Source organism: Petaurus breviceps, unplaced genomic scaffold, assembly GCF_028583685.1.
Source record: "Petaurus breviceps papuanus isolate PSGF00001 unplaced genomic scaffold, PetGlider_PUasm1.0 90769, whole genome shotgun sequence".
Lineage (NCBI taxonomy): Eukaryota > Metazoa > Chordata > Mammalia > Diprotodontia > Petauridae > Petaurus > Petaurus breviceps.
The window spans coordinates 5177371-5195041 of NW_027187341.1; positions in this window are offsets into that span (position 1 = coordinate 5177371).

Below are 17671 nucleotides of genomic sequence, written 5' to 3' on the forward strand. Positions count from 1 at the left end.
CATTCGGGTATAATAAAAAGTATAAAAATAATTTATTCTTCACATATTTTAGACAAAAATACTCCTAATTTAAAAATTAACTTACTATTATCAAACACAAAAGCCAAATTAACTACTCTGAAATGTTATTAAAATATAGATTGGCTTTCTTGGGAAGTTTTTGAGAGAAGAAAAAAAAAACATATTTTCCCTTTTCCTCTGTGGGCTTGTTTACATATCTGATATTATATAACCTAAACATGAATTTCTGATTCATTGACAGCTTTAGTAGAAGTAGTAGGCTTAGTAGTATTGCTTTTAGTAATTATAGCTGACATTTACACATGAATTTATGATTTACAAAATGCATTCTTATCTAAAATGCTGTGATATGGGTGTTTTTAATCATAGTTGACATAGAAGATAAAATATTAGGCATGGTGTCTGGAAGACTTGGGGTCAAACCTTGCCTTTGATATTTACTAGCTATCTAACCATGAAAACATGATTTAAACTCTTAAACTTGAGTTAATAATAACATCTATTGCACAAAAATTTTATGAGGATTGTAGGAGATAGCATATGTGAGACCATGCTACAGAGGAAAGGACAATAACTTTGGAATTAGAATAGTTGGCTTCAAATTTTGTTCTTGTTTTTTACTACCTATAGTACTTTGGGCAAGTCACAACTGCCTTAGGACTCAGTTTTAGCATCTGTAAAATGAGGATTTTTTTTTTTACTAGTTTTTACCTGAGGTCACTGTAGCAGCAAGCACCCCAGGGTGTCTGCCAACACAGGTTCTTAGATCTACTTTGTTAAAGGAAAGCGACTCAAAATGGGTTAACAAGCTTACTTTAATCAGTCAAATATGTATCGTTTACCTAGTTCAGGGGAAAGAGGTCAGCACCCCGAACTTCAGAATATACAGAAAGAATTATCAAGACAGAAACAGATCAAGTAGACAGATTTCTAAACTGTCCAACCATTACATTCATACCAAACAACATCTGGGTTTCAAAGCCAGGGGGCTCTGGACAACGGCTTCCCAGAGTTTCATCTGATCAAATCGCAGAATATTTCTCAAAGTGAGCCCCAAAACAAAGCTACACATCAGGGCTTATATAACCTTCTCCTGGCACAGAGAATGTAACAACCTTCTGGACCCACTGGCCAATCAAGAAGTATCTACTGAAAAACAAGCCTCCCACCCCAGGCTTCAGGTGCATTTTAGCGGAGGGGCAGGGAAGATCTTAAAAATTTACATTCCCATTACAGTCACATCCAGGTCAAATCTATGAACCTATTTCTATATTCTCTTACAAAGAGTGTTGTTAAAATGGAAAGATTTTCTAAATCTCAGTTGTACTTTATAGATGAAGGACCTGGGGTTCTAACTTAGCTATAGTTACATAGCCAGTGAGGGGCAGCACCTGGATTCAAGGTCAGGCATTGTCTTCCAATCTTGTTTTTTGTCTGCTGTTTAACAACAACAACAACAAAAAAATATTAAGCATTTATTATTTTCTGAGAATCAAAAGAAATTAACTAGCTAAAGTAATTATTTCAATTATTAAACTTTCAAACATAACTTCAGGTAAGAGAATTATTTATTTTTAATTTCACTACCTAAAATGTAAATTCTTTTATTGCTGGTACTATGTAATTTGTCTGGTTTTGTATCCTCAGCTCAGTACATAGTGCATAGTAGGCACTTAATGAATACTTGTTGAATCATATTGAGCTGAACTGGTTGAAAAAATATTTACTGAAATCAACAGTCAATTACCCTTTGCCTAAGGAAATAGCCTAGAGATGCCAAACACATAACCAGAAGAGCCAATTAAACTAGCCCACTGTGGAGTTCAGCCTGAGGGTGTGGTATTCCATGCACTTCTCTCAAACTCACTTCAGTCTGCATGTGACCTTCAAGGTGCCATCAAGGACATGGTCTATGAAAGGAACCCACCACAAAAGGATTCGGCCTCAACTCACATGATAAATAAAGAGTTTTACTTTTTGCTTCAGAATAAATTAAAGAGATAGTACATACTCTCTCCCCGAGCCTTCTCACAGAAGCCAGCCTTTTGAAGGGAACGACAGAGTGCTGAAGTGCTTGAAAGGGATTTGACTTTCCTGGTTGGAATGTGGGCGTCTTTGAATGCTCAGCAGTTTTGGCTGCTTCTGAGGAGTGCTTCTGTATCTAGCATATGGAGCAGACAGCAGTAGTTTCCGAACACTGCTTACATTCTCTCTGTGCACTGATCAGGGAGTTGTGATTACATAGATCATCATTCAGAACTTGCTACAGTAACTCTACAAAGTCAACACACAACAACATGCAAAGCCAAATGCAAGGGAGAAATCACACTTTTGGTGGAAGGAATGCAAATAAGGGAATCAGAGCGGGACTTGCTTATTTTTCCTCTCTTCTATAACACTTGGCTACCTTGGCCTCTACCTCCTAGAAAGCCAGATATGTTACATCTCACCCTTCCCCCAGAGTTCTGACTCCCTTAAGAGGGTTTAGGGTGTTTCAACTCTGTCCATGGCTCCAGTCCCTACTGATGGCGTTCCTCCAAGTTTAGGGGGTTCCCTTGCATGCCCATTTTATTTATCCACTAATAGTTTAGTTTTTACAAAGGAATATTTCTTTCAGAAAACATAATCACAAATATATAAACTTGTTCCTCATTACTTGGAAAACATAAGCCTCCTCCCGCCCCCCACTTCAGTCTCCTGAGTTGGCAAGGGGTTTAGGTTCATTGCTTAGCTCAGTTTTATAGAGCACACAGTCCCAGATCCAAGTCCAAAGGTCCCCTCGTGGTTAAGTCTTGGCATCCTGACTTTTCCTGGCTTTCTACAGGGTTGACTAGCTATACTATCACATCTGCAATTCTGGGTCCAAGGTTGCCATGGCTCAAAACTCCCAGGTTCAGAGGAGGGTCATTGCTGGCACGTGAAAATGACAATAACAAATAACACAGAACAAGGACTCCAGTCTCATTTCTTACAGCTGTAGATAAAGAGAGGTAGAATGCTTACTTTCTCCCAGTTCAGTTAATGGCAGCAATGCTGTGGGCATAGTATGATCTTTACCCTATTGAAATAGCAAGAAATAGCCCACAGGAAAGAGACTGTCTAAATCTCAAGCTGTCTAAATCAATTTTAAAGATGCTGCCTGTTCCAAATACACAGACGATCAAAGGAGGCCACCCACCTGGTAGGAAAATGTAGAATACAGAGTTCTTCCCTGTTGCACAATCTGGGCATGCCAGGGAAATCCCCTTCTTTAATTGCTAACATTATCATCTTTGTAATCAAAAGTTAAAAGCAATCAAAAGACTGTCTCCTCTTCCAAATTTTCCTGTTTCTAGAGTGTATGAGTATTCAAGGAGGATTAGTACCTCTGGTGTGAGGGCTTGCCAAGCCCTTTTCAGGTCTACTTATCCACCTTTGGTGTCCACCTGAAACTCAACTTTCACCTGTGGATCCAAAAAGCTGTAGAATGCACAGCAGCAACACATTCGTAAACTGTTTCAGCAAATGGCCTCAACCAGGTTGAAGGTAACTGACAGGCCACAAAGTGGTCAGTGAATTAGAGGGTGTCTATCCTAAATATGTGAGACTTCCCTCACTGGAAAAAGGTGCGTGAGAACGATTTGTTTCAAAGGCCACGAAGGCAGCTGAAGCAGGCATTGTGGAGTGCTTAGAGCTTTGTCAGACATCAAAGATGCTATTTCATCCTGGACTATCATCAGTTATCCTGACTTTTGTCTTGCCATTGTACTTAAATGACTCTGGAAGACAGAGTGAAGTTCATCACTTTGTGCAATTGTCTCACTTAAATCCAATCCATGCAGGAATCAAGACATCACCCTGTGATGGCATTGGTCCTTTTTGAAAATGAAGTTCAAAACAAAACAGTTCTACAGAAGGCACATCCTTCCAGTTTCCCAGGTTTGCAAACTTAATATTCTACTATATTCCCTCACCCCAAGTATGCAAACATTTGTCACATCTATTTGTTTTAATACCTTCACAATAATTCTCCCATCCAATGGTTTCTCTCTACTCGTGTGGCCAACACCTTAGTTTAGGCTCTCATCCTATCTAATGTATTTTTTTAAATAGTTTACTAATTGATTTCTTCCACTCCAATCTATCCTCCATGGTTTTCCCTAAGGTCATATCTGGTTGCATCATTTACTCACTCAATAAACTTCAGTAACTCCCTAATGCCTCTAGGATCACTGTTTAGTTTTTAAAGCCATTTATAACCTGACAAAAACCTATCATTATATGGTACCTTCCCTTCCTTTACTCTCCAATCCAGCCAAACTTATCTTCTCTCTGTTTCTCACACAGTATTTTGAATTTCTCTCATTTATACTTTTGCCTTGGATGTCCTAAGTGTCTGTAATATACTTCCTCACTACTTCCACCTCAGAGTCCTGCTTTTCTGTAAGATGCAGCTCCAAAACTATCTGCTTCATGATGTCTTTCTTGAATCTCCAAAGGATAATGGTCTTCTGCAAAAACTACCTTTTACTTACCTATTTTTTTATTTATTAGTATTTCTTCATTTTGTATTTAGGCTATGTATTTATGTATTGTATTTATACTTGTTTTCACTTGCATTACAAAGAAAACTCTTGGGGCATCTAGGCGGCAAAGTAAATAGAGCACTGGCCCTGAAATCAGAAGGACCTGAGTTCAAATTCGACTTCAGACACTTAATACTTACTAGCTGTGTGACCTTGGGTAAGTCACTTAACACCAATTGCCCAGCCTTCCCCCCCTCCAAAAGAAGCAAAAACAAGAAAACTCATTTTTCATTAGAAAGTGTTTCATTCTCCATACTTGTATCTACAGGGTCTCATATAGTATCTGCACATATTAGGCACTTAAATATTTATTGTCTAATAGAGCAAGCATAAAATATTAAATAGGGGTGTGCAAGCACAGTGTCAGCACCTAGGAGGCACTTAATAAATACTTACTAATTGAATAAATATAAAATATTAACCAAACCTCTGTATCATCCAGTAGTCACTTAATATTTATTAAATGACAAATATTAAATCTGCATATGTACATGATAATGAGGAATGCTCTATAGGAAATGAGCATAGCAGGTGCTACATCTTTCCTTTTAGGCAACCAATGTAATTCAGCAAATATTTATTAAGTGCATACTATGTGTAAGGTGCCATACAAATATGGTGCGGTACATAGTAAAAGAGGGAAAACTTTATACCCTCAAGAAATTTACCTTCTATTAAGGATGATATATACTATATTCAAATGAATTGAATTAAACCAGCACAGATGATATTCTGCAAAGATAGAGAGCATTAAAAACTAAGGGGATAAGAATAGACTTTCCATGCTATGTTAGGTATTCTAAAAGCTGGAAGTGAGAAGTGTATGCATTCTAGGCATGGGGACAACTGGAGCAAAGTAATGAATATAAAACATGAGATGAATAGAGTCAATCCATCAACAATAATTTTTTTAAGCAACAATGCCAGACAATGTGTTAGGTGTCAGATAGAAGTAAAAATAAAGAAAGATATAAGGGAAGGAAGGAAGGAAGGAAGGAAGGAAGGAAGGAAGGAAGGAAGGAAGGAAGGAAGGAAGGAAGGAAGGAAGGAAGGAAGGAAAGAAAAATCCTGCTTTCAAGAAGCTTATATTTTAAATGGGGAGAGAACTCATACATACATACATACATACATACATACGTACATACATACATACATTGATGGATGTTAACAATCACATTAATTCACAGGGATGAAGAAATACAGTAGTTACAAGTACAGTATTTAGGGGGCAGAGCCAAGATGGTGGAGTAAAAGCACAAACTTGGTGTTGGCTCTGGCTTCAACCATCTCCAATACCTGTAAAAAAATGACTCTAAACAAATTTTAAAGATACAGAACCCACAAAGAGACAGAGAGAAACAAATCTCCCTCTGAAGGCAACCTGGCAGGTCAAAAGGAAAAGTCTCTCACAGTGAAATGAGAGCTGAATGTAGGCCCTAGTGAGCCGTGATTCCAGCCCCAGGGCCCGCCCAACCAGTGCCCAGACTGGCCAGAAGCAGATTTCAGGAGAGTGAATCACCAGCAGCTGTGGAGGTTTCCAGACTACTTAACACATAAACACCAAAGAGAGAATGAAAGGTCAGATGGGAACTCTGTTTTAAGGGCAAAGGAACAGTATGGTCCAGCCCCTCCTGCAGTGGTAAGAAGTGGCAGGATGTGTGGCAGTGCAGCATGGCTGCTTTCAGAGCTCTTGGCCTATAGATTGTAGGGGGACCAATGAACCATTCAGAGGGTAATCACTCTGGCTTTGACCTGCCTGGATCTGGTTCATGGTCTTGAGTAGTGGTCCTGGGGTATGTGGCCAGTGAGTCAGAACCTTTGGAGGCTGTAGAGAGGGTACCCAACTAAGAGCTCCAGCAGCTATGAAAACCCTAGCAATTTGGCACAAAGCTCTCTCCATTCTATAAGCAGAGTTCTACTATGGCAAAGAGCTCAAAAGGCAAGTAATTAATTGGCAAGATGAGGAAGGACAAGCAATCCTTTTCTCGGGGCAAAAAGGATCAAAGTATGGAACTGGAGGAGAACAATGAAGTCAAGACGCCTGCATCCAAAGCTTCCAAGAAAAATATGAATTGGTCACAGGCCAAAGAGGAGCTCAAGAAGGATTTTGAAAATCAGGTAAGAAAAGTTGAGGAAAAACTGGGAAAAGAAATGAGAATGATGCAAGAAAATCATGAAAAGCAAGTCAATAGCGGGCTAAATGTGACCTCCCACCCACCAAATATTCAAGACCTTAAAAAGTAGACTAGCTCAAATGGCAAAAGAGGTACAAAAAGCCAGTGAGGAGAAGAATACCTTAAAAAGTCAAATTAGCCAGATGGAAAAGGAATTTCAAAAACTCACTGAAGAAAATATATATTTTTTCAAAATTAGATTGGAGCAATCGGAAGCTAATGACTTCATGAGAAATCAAGATACTATAAAATAGATGCAAACAAAATAGCAAAATAAAAGGCAATGTGAAATATCTCATTGGAAAAACCACTGACCTGGAAAATAGATTCAAGAGAGATAATTTAAACATTATTGGACTACCTGAAAGGCAGGATGAAAAAAAGAACCTATAAATCATCCTTCAAGAAATTATCAAGCAAAATTTCCTTGATATTCTAGAACCAGGGGGCAAAATAGAGATGGAAAGAATTCACTTTTCACTTCTTGAAAAAGTTCCTAAAAAGAAAACTCTTAGGAATATCACAGCCAAATTCCAGAGTTCCCAGGTCAAGGAGAAAATATTACAAGCAGCCAGGAAGGAACACTTTTACTACTGTGGAAATACAATCATGATGGCACAAGACCTTGCGCCTTCTACCTTAAGGAATCAGAGGGCTTGGATTATGATACTCTGGAGGTCAAAGGAGCATGGTTTAAAAACAAGAATTGCCTACCCAGAAAATCTGCATATAATTCTTCAGGGGAAAATACAGTCACTCAATGAAATAGAGGACTTTCAGGCATTCTTGATGAAAAACCAGAGCTGAACAGAAAATTTAATTTTAAATTACAAGAAGCATGAGAAGGTAAACAGGAAAAAGAAATCATAACTAACTTATTAAAGTTGAACTACTTACATTCTTACATAGAAAAATAATAATTGTAATTCATGAAACTTTTCTCAATATGAGGATAGTTGAAGGGAATATATATATATATACACATATATATGTATGTATAGGATGGTGTATGTATCTATAAATATATATGTGATTGTGTGCAAATGTGTGTACATGTATACATAGACAAAGAGAACAGGATGGGTTGAATATGAAGGGATGATACCATAAAAATAAAATAAAGAGATGAGAGAGGAATATATTAGGATAAGGAGAAAGGGAAAGATATATTAGAGTAAATTATCTCATATAAAAGAGGCAAGAGGACACTGTTACAATGGAGGGGAAGAACAGGAAGGTGAAAGGGAATGGCTCAAACTTACTCTCATTGAATTTGGCTTAAGGATGAAGTAACATACACATTCAGCTGGGTATCTTACCCTCTGGAAAAGCAGGGGGAAGGGAATAGGGGAGTGATAAAAGGGAGGGCAGATTGGGGGAGAGGGTATTTAGAAGCAAACAATTTTGAAAAGGGACAGGGTCAAAGTAGGGAATAGAATAATTGGGGGGTGGGATAGGAGGGAGGCAAATATAGTTAGTCTTTTTCAGTATAACTACTATGGAAACGTTTTGCATAACTCCACGTGTACAACTTATGGTGAATTGCTTGTCTTCCCAGTGGGGATGTGTGAGGGGTAAGAAGGGAAAATCTCTGGAACTCAAAGTTTCAAAAAACAAATGTTAATGCACATTACATGCACCTGTCAATTAAAAATATACAGGCACTGGGGTATAGAAATCCATCTTGCCCTACTAGAAAGTTGGGGGGGTTATGGGGAAGGATTTAAGAGACAACAGATTGGCAGAAGGGGTATTCAGTAGGCTGGCTATTTCAGGGTGGAGTGTAAGGGAGATATGGGGAGAAAATGAGTAACTCAAAATCTTGTGGAAATGAATGTCAAAACCTAAAAATAAATAAATAAGTTGGAAAAAAGAAGTATAATATTCAATGACCCAATGAATGAAGATAGACTAGAGCTTGACTGGGAAAGGTTTTAAATACGAATTTGGAGAGTTTGTGTTTGATCCTAGAGGCAATGTGGAATCACTGATGTTCTTTAATCATAGCAGAGAAATAATCAACATATCTTTGAGTTTTCAATGGAAAACAGGCAACACAGGTATCCCCAAACCGAAAGATATGTAAATAATGAGAACTCTATGTAAACTGATAGGTGATTGACCTGGCACTTCAATATATCATATCAGTAACACAAAGTAAATAGGGGAAAAAAAAGAGTAAATATGGTTTTGCCGATGCTATTTTTCTTTTATTTTGTATTTGGAATAGTTGAATAGTCTCAATGCACCTAAGTTTTATGGGCTCCAAAGTTATAAATGCCCCTTTCTTTCCTGTAAAATGAAAAAAAAAGTGTCATCTACTATATCATACTATCTTTAAAGTCTATATTGTACAAAGGTTATATTGGGCTTTTGCAAATTGAATTATGCCAAGCCAATGATTAAAATGTCCATACTCTTTGATCCTGAGATCCCACTAGCAGATATATACTTTAAATACGTCAATTATTATAAATAATAAAGGAGTCATATAAAATGTCATGTGTGCATGTGTGTGCATGTGTAATCAGAACTTTTTTTTTTGGAGGGCAGGGCAATTGGGGTTAAGTGACTTGCCCAAGGTCACACGGCTACTAAGTGTTAATTGTCTGAGGCCGGATTTGAATTCAGGTCCTCCAGACTCCAAGGCCAGTACTCTATTCACTGTACCACCTACCCGCCCAATCAACATTTTTTTTAAATAACACAAATCTAAAACAAATTTTTTGCTCATACAGAGAGAGGGACAAACATACGTATGTGTGCGTATGTAAAAATTTATATACACACACACACACACACACACACACATATACATATGCAATACAGATATGTGTGTATTCACAGATATACACATGCACACTTACATATACATGTACATGTTTCTGTACATATACATACATACATTGTAAAAGCAACAACCCTAGCATACTCAGGATGGCCTGCTAGCACAGGTTCTTTGATTTGCTTTTAAAGGAAATACTGCATAAAAGGGGGTTCACAGTCCTACTTTGTATTACATTCACTGGTTCAAGGGAAAGGTCAGCACCCTGAACATGGAGAAAATACAGGCAGAGAAAATACAAGTGGAGAAATTAGCACAAATATCAACAGACAGGGCTCTAACAATCTTAATAAAGCAATATTGCTATATTCTTTTCACATATCAGTGGGTCGATGGAGCACAGAAATCTAAGCAATTGGGTGACTCCGAACACGTAGTTACTCAGAGTCTTGAACAGGAAATTGAAATATGCTTCTCATGAGCGAATACCCCCCAAAAAAATACCAACTCAAAATACATATACAGTTCTCAGAGCCAAATGACACCCCAACCCTTGTAACTTAGTGCCTAACAAATGAATTTAGTAGCAAAAGTTGTGAAAGCCTTCCTATAAGCAAGTTTCGCCTATGCAGGTTTCTCTTTAAGTAAGTTCCTCCCCCAGTGGGCTCCATGTGATTCAGAATGTATCACAGCTGGCCACATAGGCCTATTAATGGACAGAGAGGATCTTCCTGTTTCATCAATATTACATACACACATATTGGGGTATAACTATATATGTAAATGTGTATACACACATATATAAGTATAACACACATATTTACACCTACTTTACATGTGTACATGTATATACATATGGGGATATATACACACATACAGACACATATATGATACATCAATGTAATGGATATAACTGTTGTATGATAAACACTGGCTTCAGGGAACTGAATCACTGGCAGCTGAATTGGTTTCCAGACTTCTCAACCCACAAATGTCAAAGATAACTTAGTCAGTGGGAAAGGTCACTCACACCTGGGTGAGAGAGGATAAATGTAGGAAAATGGTTAAACTGATGCAGAATGAAGTAAGCAAAATAGTCAAATTATATACACAATGACATGACTATAACCATATGAATGAAAAATAGCAAAAGAATAAATACTGAAATAAGGCTTTCAATACACCATTTGAGAATTCACTTCTTTCCTTGTAGAGGCAGAAGACGATGTGTAAGGAACACTGTATATCATCTAGGAGTTTGTTGATGTATTGGTTAATTTGACTGATTTATCTTTTTTTCTCTTCTTTACATTTATATTGTTACAGTCACTGTGTGTATTGTTTTACTTATATATGTACATGTGCACACACAAACACACACATAGTGTGTATGCATATGTACATATGTATGTGTGTTTTACATAAAATTTCAGTTTTTTTATCATTGAGCACTTTGAGATCTGGGTCAAAGGCTAGGAGCATTTTAGTTATTTTCTTGTCATGATTCAACATAGTTTTCCACTTTTTTTAAAAGAAAGGCTTCTTCATTTTTTCCCAGACAAGAACTCTATCATAGGGTTGACATCCTTTGTTTATCTTTTAGGAAAGGATTTAGTGATCTAAGCTGGAATATTTGGGATTCTTTTTTTTTCCACTACAGCCAAGATGATGGAGCAAAAGCAGGAATTGCTTGAGCTCTCCAAACACTTCCAAATACCTATAAAAATTACTCTAAAAAATTCTAGAGCAGCAGAACCCACAAACAGACAGAGTGAAATAAGTATCCACCTCCAGACAACCTGGGTAGTCAATAGGATAGGTGGCACAAACCAGGTCCCAGAAAAGCCAGAGCAGGCCTCAGGGAACTGAATCACTGGTAGCTGAATTGATTTCCAGACTTCTCAAACCACAAATGTCAAAGATAACTTAGTAAGTGGGAAAGATCACTAAGACCTGGGTGAGAAGATTGCAGACCAGCCCTGGCCACAATATAGCCTCGTGCCAGTGTCTGTAGTGGTTGTGTCAGCAGTGGCGGTGGTGGTAGCAGCAATGGTAATAGTGGCAGAGGTTGCTTTCAGAACTCTAAGTCCATAGACAGAAAGGGGATTGAACAACTGATCAGAAGGAGATTACAGGGCTCTATTTGCTGCCACTGAGGCAGGGTTCTGTTGCTTTGCCATACTTGAATCTGGAGCTGAGCCCTGGGTGGCAATCCTGGGGCAAGCAGGAGCACTGGCATAGAAGAGCTTGGGGCATCAGTGGAGAGGGAACCCTCCTCATAGTTCTAGGAGAGAAAAGCTTCTTGTGGTCACTCACTGACAAAAGAACAGGCCAAGAGAGGAGTAAACACCTCTCTTTAGATCATACCACATCGGGAGAACTGAAAACTTACAGATCTCTAAGAGTATCTCTGAAAACAACTGTTCAAAAGCCCTGAAGTTTGAGACAATATGTGCTCCACACTGTAAACAGAACCCTACATTAACAAGGAGTTAAAAAGTCAAGTAATTGATGGAGAAAATGAGCAAATAGCAGGGGGAAATCAGATTATAGAAACTTACTTTGGTGATAAAGAAGATCAAAACATACACTTAGAAGAAGGAAACAAAGTCAAAGTACCTTTATCCAAAGCCTCCAAGAAAAAATATGAATTGGTGTTACACCATGGAAGAGCTCAAGAAGGATTTTGAAAATCCAGAAAGAATCAGCAATACCATTTCTAGGGTTATATTCCAAAAACATCATAAAAATGGGCAAAGTACCCACATGTACAAAATATTTATAGCACCTCTTTTTGTGGTGGCCAAGAACTGGAAATTGAGGGAATGCCCGTCAATTGAGGAAAGACTATATAGAGGCCATATCAAAATGCAAGCCATCTTTGGGGGGGGGGGGTAGGGCAGGAAAGAGGGAAAAAAATTAAAACTTATGAAAGTGAATGTTGAAAACTAAAAATTTTTTTTAAAGTAATTGGGGTTAAGTAACTTGCTAAAGGTTACACAGCCAGTTATTTTTGGGTGTGGTGCTAAATATCTGAGCCTGGATTTGATCCCCAGGTCATCCCAACACTGGGGCTGGAGCTCTTACTCGCTGTGCTACCTGGCTGCCCCTAAAAATATATAATTTATTTTAATAAAAGAAAATCAAGTAAGAGAAGTAGAAGAAAAATGAGTGTGATGCAAAGAAAACATTCTTTTTAAAAATGAGTCAACAGCTTGCTAAAGGAAAGTCCCCAAAATGCTGAAGAAAATAACCTTATAAAATAGACTAACCCAAATGGAAAAATAGGTCCAAAAAATCAATGAGGAGGAAAATGCCTTAAAAATCAGAATTGGTCCACCAGAAAAGGACCTTCTAAAACTTACTGAAGAAAATAAATCCTTAAAAATTAGAATGGAGAAAATGGAAGCTAATGACTCTATGTATGACCAATCAAGAAATTATAAAACAAAACCAAAAGAATGAAAAAAAAATAGGGGCACGAGGTGGCACAATGAGTAAGAGCGCTGGCCCCAGAGTCGGGAGACCTAGTATCGGTTCCGGCCTCAGACACTTGGCACCCACACAAAAATAACTGGCCATGTAACCTTGAGCAAGTTACTTAACCCTGACTGCTTTAAAAAAAAAAGAATGAAAAAAAAATAGAAGGCAAAATGAACTATTACATTGGGAAAAAAAAAAGCCAACTGACATGGAAAATAGAACAAGGGGAGATATTTTAAAAAATTTTGGGCTACCTGAAAGGCATGATCAAAAAAAGAGCCTTGACATCAACTTTCAAGAAAATATTAAGGAAAACTTCCCTAATATTCTAGCCCCATAGTGTAAAATAGAAATGGAAAGAATCCACCAATCACCTCTTGAAAGAGATCCCAAAAGGTAAACACCTAAAGATATTATAAATTCCAGAGTTCCTAGGTCAAGGAGAAAATACTGCAAGCAGCCAGTAAGAAACAATTCAAGTATTATGGGAATACAATCAGGATAACACAAGATTTAGCTGCTTCTACATTAAGGAATTGGAGGGCTTAGAATATGATATTCTGGAGGTCAAAGGAGCTAGGATTAACAACAAAGATCATCTACCCAAAAAAACTGAGTGTAAACTATGAGGGGAAAAAATAGGATGTTCAATGACATTGAGGGATTCAATGAGGGTTTTTTTTTATTTGTTTTGTTTTGTTTTTGGAGGTGGTAAGGTGTGGCAATTGGGAATAAATGATTTGCCCAAGGTCACAGGGCTAGTATTTGTGTTAAGTGTTTGGGGTTGGCTTTGAACTCAGGTACTCCTGACTCCAGGACAAGTGTTCTATTCATGGCACCACCTACCTACCCCTATTTAAAGTGTTCTTGAGAAGCCAGAGCTAAAGAGAAAAACTGACTTTAAAATACATGATTCAAGAGAAGTATGAAAAGGTAAACAAGAAAGAAAAATCAGAAGGGACTTATTAAAGTTGAACTGTTTACATTCCTACATGGAAAGATATTATTTGTAACTCATGAGACTTTTTAAATATTAGTATAGTTGTAGAGCAAAGGATGAGTTAAATATGAAGGTATTATATCAAAAAAAATAAAATTCAAGGAGGGGAAAAAATGAACTGGGAGATGGAGAAAGGGAGAGAGAGAATGTTTTAAATTATCTTACATAAAATAGGTAAGAAAAAGCTTTTATAGTGGAAAAGGTGAGACAGAATGAATGAACCTTACCCTCATCATATTTGGCTTAAGGATGTAAAAACATACACATCAATTGGGTATGGAAATCTATCCCTACAAGAAAGTATGGGTGAAGTTGATAAGAGGGGAGAATAGAAAGGAAGACAAATTAGGGGAGGGGGTTATCAGAAGTAAACACTTTGGAAAAGGGAGAGGGTCAAAGAATAGAATAGAATAAATGGGTGAGTTATATGATGGAGGGGAATATAGTCAGTCTTTAACAACATGACTATTATGGACGTGTTTTGCATAACTAAAAATACATAACCTATTGAATTGCTTGCCCTCCCAATGAGAGTGTGTGGTGAGGGAGAGAGAGAATTTAAACCTCAAAGTTTTAGAAAACAAATGTTAAAAATTGCTTTTACATATCTAATATTAATGAAATCTGAAGATCTTCCATGCCCCTTTGTATTGTCAAGTTAGCAGCTTGCTTGACCTGGAGCTGTTGAGGATCTGCTGAGGATTTCCAATGGTCATTCCACCCACTCCCCCATCCCAGGATCCTTGGTCTTACAATCTCAATGTTAATGGCCATGGATCCTGGAACAAATAAAGGCACTATATTTTGTAATCCTGCCAACTATGCCATAATGTAAATCCAAGCATAAGCAGCTTTCCAGAGAACTGCTGCTGTGAACAGCTTTTAAGATTCCATTTACGGGCAGCTACATGGTACAGTGAATAGAGCACCGGCCCTATAGTCAGGAGGACTTGAGTTCAATTCTGACCTCAGACACTTAACACAAAACCTAGTCATGTGACCTTGGGCAAGTCACTTAATCCCAACTGGCCTCCCAAAAGTAAAAAAAAAATTTCAATTACATAGTACAGTGAACTCTCTATTTATTCAATAGTAAATCATAGCAAAACATTCACAGAAAATCAAGGTGCAGCATTCACAATGCTACAACTTATCCCAGAAAATAAAAATATAGCATTCATCATGTCACAACTCAACAACTTATTACTAAAATTGCCAGATAGTTTTCGCCAAAGTGGTCACCTAGTTTTCAACAAAGTACAATCATTTAGTAACTCAATCACTCAATCATCCTTAAGGAGGTTTGCCTGCTTAAGGGACACAAAGTACAAAAGTCAAAATCCTCCACCCATGGAATGCAATTAAGTTACAACTTCAATAGTCACTACTCAATATCCTTTTAAGAGGTAGTGGAAAGTACAAGAGCCATCCACCCCTAGGTCACAAGTAAATTACATTTTCTTCAGTCACTACTCAGTACCCATGGAGAAGTCTTTTCATCTTGACTTGGGGCAGGCTTTAATCTTCCATGGTTCCTCTTCCATGGTGCCAGTTCCTGCCCATATCTAACCAACTGCCACCTGAGTTCAAAGGCATATAGCTCCCAGCTCCTTTTCCAGCTCTCTGTGCAGTTCCTGCTCCACATTGGAGCTCACAGTGTCCGGTCCATCTCAAACCCTTCACAGACTCTGTTCCTGGAAAGACAAGGCCACAAAAACATTAATGCACATTAACAAAGCCACAACAGCATTTGTACAAAATACTGGCACCACAGTCATGCTTCCTCAGTCTTCAGCAGCTCCATCTGGCCCTTGAAAGTCTTGCCACCACAAGTCCGAGTTCTGTGTCATTTCTCAGTTCTCATTCCTCTCCATAGTTCTTCTCAGTTCTCAGTTCACTCTTCAGTCCAGCAGCAACCGTCCTGCTTCCATGATGCTTATATCAGGAAATTCTGTCTTTCCAGCTTGTGCTCTTCCTTATATATGGTATAAATCCTCCCTGTTCTGCCCCTTCCTGTTACATCAGCAGCTTCCTCCCAAGGTGTTAACTACTTCTGTGTTAATTAAGTAGCTTAAACAAGGCATTACCTTGAAACAAGGTGCTAAGTACCTGCTTACTTGCCAATACAAAGAGGTATGAAAGATCTTCAGATTCCATGAACATTATGACATGCAACTTGTAAATAAGATACACAGGCATTGGGGTATAGAAATCTAGTTGACCCTACAAGAAAATAGATAAGAAAGGGGATAAGAGAAAGAAGTGGAGGATAGAAAGGGAAGGCAGATTGGGTGAAGGGGTAATCAGAATCTATGCCATCACTGGGAGAGGGAAGGGCAGAGATGACGAAAAAATTTTGAACTCAAAATCTTGTGGAAATGAATGTTGAAAAACAAATAAATAAATGGGGGGAGGGTTCTTTTTGAATCTGATAAGTCTATGTCTATCTCTTTCACCTTTTTACTCACTCTTCTCCAACCAAACTAGATTTTCATAAGGAGAAATTCACAATAGGGAAGTAGGAAAACCAACTACTGGGGCCAAGGATATTTATTGCTCTACTCTCAATGACAAGTGTTGTATACTGAGGTCATATTAATATTTCAAATTGGACAAATGTTTAAGAAATGATTCCGAGAATTGAAGTGAAATGATGAAAATCTATCAACCATTCATTATACCCTTCTTATGTGCTAAGTGCTGAGGATATAAAGAAAAAGTAAAAAAAAAAAAACCACAGTCATTGAGAGTTTACATTCTAATGAAGGAGATAGTATGTACATATAGAGAGGTATATAGTACCATTCCAAAGTAGATGAAAGGTAACCTTAGAGGCAAATGTTTCTGCCTCCAAGATGCTTGCAAACTAGCATGGGATGAGGAAATGAGAGTTGATATGAACGTAAGTGTGAAACACATCTTATCTAGAATGTAGCAGGTAAAACATTATGTGTGTGTCTTCTGGTTGCTTCTTGTTTTCACTTTGCTGGATTCAATGACTTCTGCTTGCTCTCTAAATTTCGGGGTCCCCTGGGGCAAAGCTTTTATGATCCCTCTCTATTACAAATCTGTAATATTTAAAAATTAATATATAATATTTAATAATAAAAATCAATAAAGCCATCTTTTCATACTAACCTTCTACCAAAGACTATTCATGATATTTTGAGGACATTTTTTTCAATTAGAGAATTTTTATATTTTCTTTTCTTCTGACACTTTTTACACAAACTGTCTTTATGCTATTTAATAGAATTTTACATGGGACTGAAGAGAAAAAAAAACAGAACAGAATGACACACATTATTTAAAATTAGTTGTACTTTTAGTATGTGTCCCCTGGAGAACTAAATACAGGACAATATTTTCATAAATACGAACTACAAATAAAATATTCATTTTTTTTTTGCTTGATGGAATGACTGCATGTGAATTTTATCTAAGGAGGATAGTATTTTAGGTTTTCTCTGGGGCCATCCATGGGCTTATTCGTGTTCTCTTGAATCTGAGCATGAGACACCCTTTTCCCCAGGTGTCTGTCTGTATGTGATCATTATAGAATCACAAGTCTCAATTACTACATTGTTATTTGTAATGGTTATGGGATTTAAAGATCTTCCATGCCCCGTTGGACTTGCTGACG